This window comes from Crinia signifera, chromosome 2 (genome assembly GCF_055691185.1).
Source record: "Crinia signifera chromosome 2, ASM5569118v1, whole genome shotgun sequence".
NCBI lineage: Eukaryota > Metazoa > Chordata > Amphibia > Anura > Myobatrachidae > Crinia > Crinia signifera.
In genome coordinates, this window is record NC_139218.1 from 46,560,410 (window position 1) to 46,569,440 (window position 9,031).

The following is a 9,031-nucleotide window of genomic DNA, read 5'->3' on the forward strand; positions in this document are numbered from 1 at the left end:
CCCACAAGCTAACAAACCATAAAGCAATGGAAATTAGAACAACTCCTTAAAAATTTTGTTACGGTTTCTTCTTTCCCATCAGTATTTTCATGAGGGCGTCGATGAGATACAATGAAATGCATGCTCTCTGTGACCCGTGAAATAGAACATTGCCTCCCTGTGAGCGTTCCTTTCTCCCGAGCAGCGGTGCACTTATGGTCAGAGTCTGACATTTAGTTGTGGAAATCTACTCAGCAGAGAGTCTGACTCTGTTCTTGTCTTTCTACCCATAGGTCATTGCTCCATATTGATTACGCCTCTCACTTACTAATGAGGTCAATGCTTTTCCCGGCTCCTGACCTTGGACCCTGGCTCCCTGTAGTATCTCCTCTGGCTTTGATGACCCTCAGACATATTAGGTCTCATTAAAAGCCACTAAGTGGAAAATTTGCTCAGAGGCCCCTGAACTAACAATGATACAGCAGGAGTAGCCTGTAGCAGGTCCACTCAGTGCTGCCAGCCAGACTAGGCCCACAGAAGGTTGTTCTGCGCTGCAGCCTGCACCTCCTCCTCATACTGTTTAGGCAGCAATTGCTTCGGTGCTCATGAAAGGGAAAAAATCCTGGGGTTTCATAGTTCATAGTTGATTGTGATTAGTGATGGAGATATAGCGGGTGCCGGACAGCGTCCCAACAGTCGGGATCCCGACAGTCATTTACCCGACATCGACAGATGGGTTCCCGATGGCCACCGGCTATTCTCCCTCATGGGGGTCCACGACCCCCATAGAGGGGGAATAGAATAGGTGGTGAGCTTAGCGAGCTACCGTGCCCGCAAGGGGCTTTGTTGCGCTCGCCATGCTGTCTGAGTCCGGCCAGTCGGGATCCCGACTGTCAGAACCCTATACCACACCCGCTATAGCCCAGGGACGGGGAACCTTCACCCCTCCAGCTGTTGTTGAACTACAAATCCCAACATTCCCTGCTACAGTTTTGCTACTTGCTATTTTGCCATGCTAAAACTGTTGTAGGGCATACTGGGATCTATAGTTTCACAACAGCTGGAGGGCTCAGTGGTAAACGCAGGTTTTTTAAAGGGGTGGGTTCCAAATGTAATCCAAAATCTTTCACTCTGCAGCACATTGGAGTAAGTACGGGAGTCTGGGGGAGTGGTAACAGCCCTGAATATTGTTCTTTTTATACACTGGATACTGTATGGGATACTCAACATTACAGATGGAGGAATGATAGCCTTAAAGACACCTTTATAGGCTTGCACACCCCCGTTCCCTAGTGAGTAACGGTACGCACATTGGAGCATTTACCCGCTTGCATCCAATATCCACCTTCCTAATTGCACCTGTGGTGATCCCCTTAAAGATACCACTATGCACGTCCAGCACCGCAGTATATTGTGAGTTCTGGTACGCCGCCTATATTTGGGATCCCATTCATCTCCCTATACATTTGCTTTGGAGATTGTGTGTTATTAATACACATATTGTGTGTTTTTCTCTTTATCTATCCATACAGAGATAAATCTATACCATCTGAACAAACAAAGTCAAGCGCCCACAATTCCAGAATATCCACAGTGGGGATTCCAAAGTGGTCCTCCTTTAGGAATTGAGGCTGCACGGACCGATAGCGCCTTGGGACTTTTCCGTTTTCTGTTTATTACAGATGGGCTGTTTCGAACATTTAAATAAGATAAGTGGTCAGGAAAAGGTCAAACATATCATAATAAATACACAAACACAATGGCGTAACTAAGAAAATTGCGCCCCCCCCTGGCCGAATTTCGGCAGCGCCCCCCCAGTAAATTTAACAAACCCCACCACCACCCCGCCCCCGCCCCCGTGCCTTACCCTCCGCTGTGCTGCGGTTCCGGCTCCCCTCCTGCCCTGGCTTTTGCTGGTATGAAAATGGACCATCACAAAATGTCCGCCCCCATACAGCAGACAGTTTTAGAGAACTGTCTGCTGTATGGGGGGCAGACATTTTATGATGGTCCATTTTCATTTCAGCACTGTAGAAGCCAGGGCAGGAGGGGAGCCGAGACCGCTGCGCAGACAGGTAAAGCTGCGGGTCCTGGCCGCAGCACAGCAGGATTACAATAGCCCCGCAGACCCCCGGTGGCTGCACTTACACAGCACCCCCCGCGACAGCGGGGTCTGCGGGCCTATTGTTACACCACTGGAACCATTTCTAGGTTAGAAATGACACTACAATTGCAATAACATACACACATATAACAATATACTAAAAAGTATTAAAATAATAATCTCACTCGCAGACCGGTAATTCTTTGGTGACTTGTCCAAATATGGTAAGTGCACTTTACCAAAGCTGTAGTTTCTGGTACCACTGCTTATTATGATGGAATGGAGGTGAAGAAATATCACAGGTCCTCTCTATTCATACGGTAACTTGATTTGATGCGGCTGGAGGAATCTGTGCAACAGGAATCTGTGAAATGGGTAAGTGGGAGCTTTCAATTGAAACCCATAGTCCTCTCTTATGGGTCTGGGCCACCAATATCCACCAGAGGAAGATAGGATTACTTTCTCAACCCAGATGGGGATGTCCTCTTTAGGGTGACTATAGGCGGTAGAGTTCACCTGAGGGTACTCAATTGGGTATCCTGTTGGAGGGATCACTGTGGAACCTCTGAGGGTTTCCCCAAAGAGGTGGTACCTCGAACGGGTGGCTGGTAGAGTGGAAAAGCTCACCTGGAGGTGATGGTGACTAGAATGTCCCAATGGGGGATAGCACAATATCCTGTGGTGATCACTAAAAAGCAGTGGGTAGATGTGGATAAGAGCTGTTTCTGGTGACTTTTAGTCCAATCCTGGAGTTGGAGAGGCAAACACCTGGCTGTGGCTTTTTCTTCTTCTTCTTCCATCATAATAAGCAGTGGTACCCGAAACTACAGCTTTGGTAAAGTGCACTTACCATAATTGGACGAGTCACCAAAGAATTACATGACCGGCCTGGTTTCAATACACATCCTGCGAGTGAGATTATTATTTTAATACTTTTTAATATCGCTTATATATTTGGCTACATCTGTCACTCAAAGTGTGTCTGGAGCTATAACGCTGGGTGGAGCCTCTGACTCACATGACTGACTCACATGACAGAGAACCAGCCCAGTGAGCCCACAGACAGTGCCAGACACCCTCTGCCTCTCCATGTTACACAGCAAAGACACAGCTACTCACCAGACACACCAGGTGAGCGCCCCACACCTCCATACCTCCCAACATGACCCTCTCCAGGAGGGACAGAATGCTCTGTTTGTGGACTTCCATCTTAATTTATGATTGTCATCACCTGTCATTTTAAACAGGGTAATTGATAAGAAAGGTGTTTAAGCACAGGTGATGGTAATCCATAAATTAAGAAGACAGTCCAGAAACAGAGCAATGTGTCCCTCCTGGAGAGGGTCATGTTGGGTATGCACCTCCCTCCCTCCCCCCCCATTCACGGCATCCCCACGATTAAATGGCACATGCAAAACACTGACATGGCTATGGTCGACAATGAAAAAGGTTGACAAGATTTATTTTTCACTTTTTCAATGTTTTCATATTCATTCTCATGTGTCGACATGGACACCAATGAAGTGCCACACTTATGTCAACATTTACATGTGTTGACCTTTCTGTGTTGATTTTTTCTTGTGGCGATTCGCGGCACCCCCCGCGACCCCCCTCCCGCGATTTGCAGCACACCCCCCGCAATTCGCGGCACCCCCGGTGACTCCCGCGATTCGTGGCCCCACCCCGTGACACCCCCCCCTCCTGCAATTCGCGGCACCCCGCGACCCCCCCTCCCACGATTCGCGCCAACCCCCCGGGCCCCCCCTCCCGCGGTTCACGGTGCCCCCCACGACCCCCCCTACCGCGATTCCCCAACCCTGACCCCCCCTCCTGTCATTGCGGCAACCCCCCGCCCCCGCGACCCATCCTCCCGCGATTCACTGCAACCCCCCGTGCCCCCCCATCCCACGATTCGCGGCACCCACACCCCCCCCCCGCGACACCCCGTGCCGCAATTCAGGGCATCCACCCACGACCCCTCCTCCCGTGATTCGCGGACACCCCTCACCTCCTCCCCCCCCCCACCCCCGCGCGTGATTCACGGCAACCCCAGGATTAAATGGCACATGCAAAACACTGGCACGGCTATGGTCGACAATGAAAAAGGTTGACATGAGTTTTTGAAGATTTAGTTTTCTTTTTTTGAATGTTTTCATATTCATTCTCATGCGTCGACATGGACACCGATGAAGTGCCAAACTTATGTCAACATTTACATGTGTTGAACTTTCTGTGTTGATTTTTTCTTGTAGCAATTTTTTTCCAGTGACAACTATGAACTATGTGCACGTCAACCTACACATCATCAACCAATTCTTTGTATAATATATAACACCTGTTCTGTTTTACTATAGGTGTTTTAAGTCAGACCTTTTACTGCTACTATTACTGTTTATGTAAATGCATTCTGAATGACAGCAACATCCTACCATCCTTCTACAAGAATATATAACCAACTAGGTGATTCATCGCGCCCCGTTCTCCCCCCTCCCGCAATTCACGGCCCCCCCGCGCACCCCCCTCCCGCGATTCGCAACCCCCCCCTTGCGCAATTCACGCCCCCTCCCACGATTTGCGGACCCCCGTCCTCTCCCGCGATTCGCCGACACCTGCGCCCCCTCCCTCCCTTGATTCACGGCACCCCCACGCCCCTCCCGCAATTCACAGCACCCCTAAGCCCCTCTTTAGTCCCCCGTATACTCACACACCCCTATCACTACCCAGCTTCCTGCTCTCCTGAACCGTAACTTCCACCACTGGGGAGTCGCTGACGCTGTTTTGCCCACATGCCCCTATCATGCCTCATAGCCCAGCCTCCTGCTCTCATGCACCCGAACTCCCACCCAGTAGGAGGAGACACTGATTTAGGGCCACCATCCTGTACTCCTGTGCTGCCACGCTGGACCCTCACCCACTGGCAGAAGCTGCACAGTATCTCCCACCCTCCTCTTTAGTCCCCCTTATGCCCACACACCCCTATCACTACCCAGCCTCCTGTTTTCCTGTGTCGTGACCTCCGCCAGTGGGGAGCCGCTGACTCAGAAACACCCTACTATACTATTGTGGTTCCAGCGCTGCTCCTTTGCCGACCTAATGACCCTGGCAACCTAAAGCCATGTCGATCTTTTCTGTGTGTTGACATAAGGCCAGTTGACTTTCAGTGGTCAACCTAATGCATGTCGACCTTCCTGTGGTCGACCTAAAGACCCACACCCACCTGAATAACCCCCCCCCCCCCACTAGTACGCATACGCGAGGCCATCCTACAATAAAATCCTGCTACTTTTTTAAACACCGGCCGTAAGCAAGATGATTGACAGAAAGCCAACTTTTGCGTGTGGTAACCGGCTGTTATCTGCGAGTGTCAGGGAGAACGCAGGTGTGCCCAGGTGTTATGTAGGGTACACACCAGGACGACCCGCTCACGATGGGTCGTCAGTATCTCGTCCGACCCGCTCACGGTGGCGCGGGGGGGCACGACCCGCTCATGATGTGCACCGTGAGCCATCCGATCCGATGGCGACCCGCACCCGGCTGTATGGTCGTCATTGAGATCCTACCTGCAGCAGGTAGGATCTCAATAACGACCGACCGACCCGCGGTACCGCGCATCGGATCGGTATCGGTCCACACCAGGTCAGAAAAGGGCCCAATCAGCACACAATCTACATCCAATTGATCGGAATTGGATCTAGATTGTGGGGATCGGGCCCTAGTCGTCCTGGTGTGTACCCAGCATTTGAGTGGATGGTGCGTGACATCAGCTCCGGCCCTGATCCAACTGATTCTATCGCAGCCGCTGACTATGTCTTGGGTGACACACAGACTGCACACAGTGGAAACATCATTGGATGGCGATCAGCTTGCTGATGGATTTGCAGCTAATCTCTGATCCAGCTACTTTTTGCAAGGCCTGCTAAGCAATTTACAGTCTTGCATGGGGTGTAATTTCACTCTGGTGGGGAGGCGTATCCCTAATTGCAGGCCCTATATACAGTAGTGCTGACATAGGCTGTCTGCTGTATGCCTTCATTGACCAGTACACTTGTCCTCTGCAGCTGTTGCTTCCAACGCTGCCTTGGTGTTGCACCCATCTCCCAGTATTAATCTCACTGTACAGCAGTGAGTATGGGATGGTGCTTCCTGATACGCACTGGTATCTTACCACACACAGAGCTTCCTGCACACACACATCATCCTGGCTGCTGATACCAACACGTGTTTCTGCATGATACATTGGGGTATCATTTATATGGAACTATTTGCAGACAAATAGTTCTTGTTCACCTTGGGAATAATTGTTGTACATGCTGGCTGCATATCTTACAGGAATACGGTTTGCTCACTGTCTACATCATCATGTAAGTCACAGTGATAAAGTTATTTTATGTCAGTCGGGACCAGCCTGGGGTTAAGGTTTGGTAAGCAAATATAGATTTTAGAGCCCATTGATGGGATAAACATTTTAAAGGGGTGTGGCCAAACAAGGAAGGGGTGTGGACACACTATAGTATGCTAAATGGACATAGCAACATTGGCGCAGGGTGTGTGGGCTACGCACCCACACCTATACTCTGTGCTGTTCTTCTGGGTTGTAAATATACATTTAAGAGTTTTATACAGATTTTACATTGAAATATCAGGGCTGGCCTGATCATTATGCCGTGTAGGTGGATGATTTTGGGGCCTCACTGTGGAAACTGTCCAAAGTTTTTGTGGGACAGTCCTGTTTTTTTTGGAACTGTCCCGAATCCCACCCAGGGCCGGCAGTGTCTTAAGCACTGGCCATGCCCCCACAACGGCAAAACAAGGGAGTGGCTTCATTATCACGGTAAGTCTCCAAAGCCAAGCCCCTCCTGGTGTTGTGCAAAGTTGGGCCTATGTATTGCTACCAATTTACTGTGCACAATTACAGTGAATTACATATCCCCAATACATCAGTTGAACTGCATACACGCTGGACAATATATCTTTAGATAATATATTGGGCATTGGCTGCGTTGACCAACATATCGCTGGATCATCAGCCAGTAGGTAACAGCCAGCATGTACACAGCTTTAGTGTGCCTTGAGGACCAAGGTTGAGAATGTCTGTACTAACACAGTAGATGAAACTCGAGCACTATGGGATTTCTGGTGTATGATACATTTTATTAAATGTTTGACAAAACAGTCAGTACAAGTTATTTGCTCAGGAAAAGGGTCAGTATGTAAACATAATGTATTTACCATAGAGGTCCACCAACTGCAGTCTTACAACTCAAATAGACCATACACTGGGGAGATGGCAAGTGCTCGTGTGCATGTAACCTTTATTAATGTGAGACCTGCTAGCTCACCAGTAATCAGAGGACAGTGCCCACCCCTGTACCGTTCCATGTAGCTCTGCAGATTCCAGTCCTATATTCCTGCAGCTGGATGAACTAGAAAACTAAAATAGCAACAAATACAGAGGAGTTTTTACCAGCCGGGTGCTGGCGGAGGCAGAGGACCAAGATTAGACATAAGCTCCTGCAGCAGCAGCAGCAGATGATCTGACTCGGAAATCCCTATTCTAAAATAAAGATGCTGCAGAGGGATGGGAATGATGGGACTCTTATCAGAGGTCTTCTTTGTTCCAAACATGCTGGACTTACTCATCACATTCATTAAAAGCATCAAGAAACATGCACAGAATACACATTGGTACTATAATCAAATATACACTGATAAAAAACCCCAAAACTGTCCATTTTTCATCAAAATGTCAAATATTACATTCAATTGAGCAATATTATTAGTGTTCATTCTAGCACCCGCTATCTTTGAAAACCCATGCAGTTCCTCTTCCCTGCCTGGGATGTCGCTGTCTGCTGTGGTGCTTCTAGCACAGTGTGGTCTGTATATCAGCACTGATATGCAAACCAGACCTGTGCTAGAAACATCACAGCAGACAGCGACGTCCCAGGCAGGGAACAGGAACTGCATGGGTTTTCAAAGCTAGCGGGTCCTAGAATGAACACTAATTATGTATAGCAATTAAAAGTCCAGGTGAGGGTATTTGTTTTTGTGTGGTGCAGCTCTCTTAGGAGACCTCTTCTCAAAGGTCAGTATATCTTTGCATTAATAAAAAGAGATCGGAGATGAACAATAGTAACATGCGCTTAACAGGTCAAATCGTTACTGAAAACAATTAAGAAGTACTCACATATAAAGTAATGATATGTAAGAAGATCACAAACAGCAGCAAAACAGATCAGATCTTTGGTCATCCACCAGAAGCCAGCACCCCTGCTAGTGGCGCTACTAGGGGGTCGCATGCCCCAGGTGCTGGATGTGAACCCATACGTGCATGTAAGGAGGAACGGAGCAGAGACAAAGTACTGCCTCACCCCGGGTGATAAAAATCCTAGTTTCAGCCCTACCCCTGGCGTCCGCTGCAATAAACCAGCGCTTCCTGGACTCATGATGTCAGCACATCTCATTACTCACTACCAGACGCGTTTCATCCTTCCTCGGTGGGTGCATCTAAAACCTGCACAGTCAGTACTTATATAGCCCATAACCATACATAACTCATCGTCCAATCAATACAAGTCACATGACTTATCAGCAAACACATGTCAGATGCGATTGCAGAGGAATTCTGTGGTATAACATCTGATCATTTGATAAATTGTTTGTGAAATTCGTACATATTGCTACATTGAGAGTCGTTCCTCATCATTCTCCGGTAAAGATCTGACCTTCCTAATCGTACTTCACCATTGTGCACCTCCTTCCTCTTTTTATTAGTGCAGTGATGTTTCACTGGGAGCTCAAGATAGGATGAAACAGCTGGCGGTTCAAGGGTCAAAGGATTGTGAATGGGATTCTGCTAGTTACATACACGCTGATCTCCGGGCAGACAGCTCTGATCCACACAAAATAAATGAGAATAGAAAACAATGCAAAAACCAAACAATAACC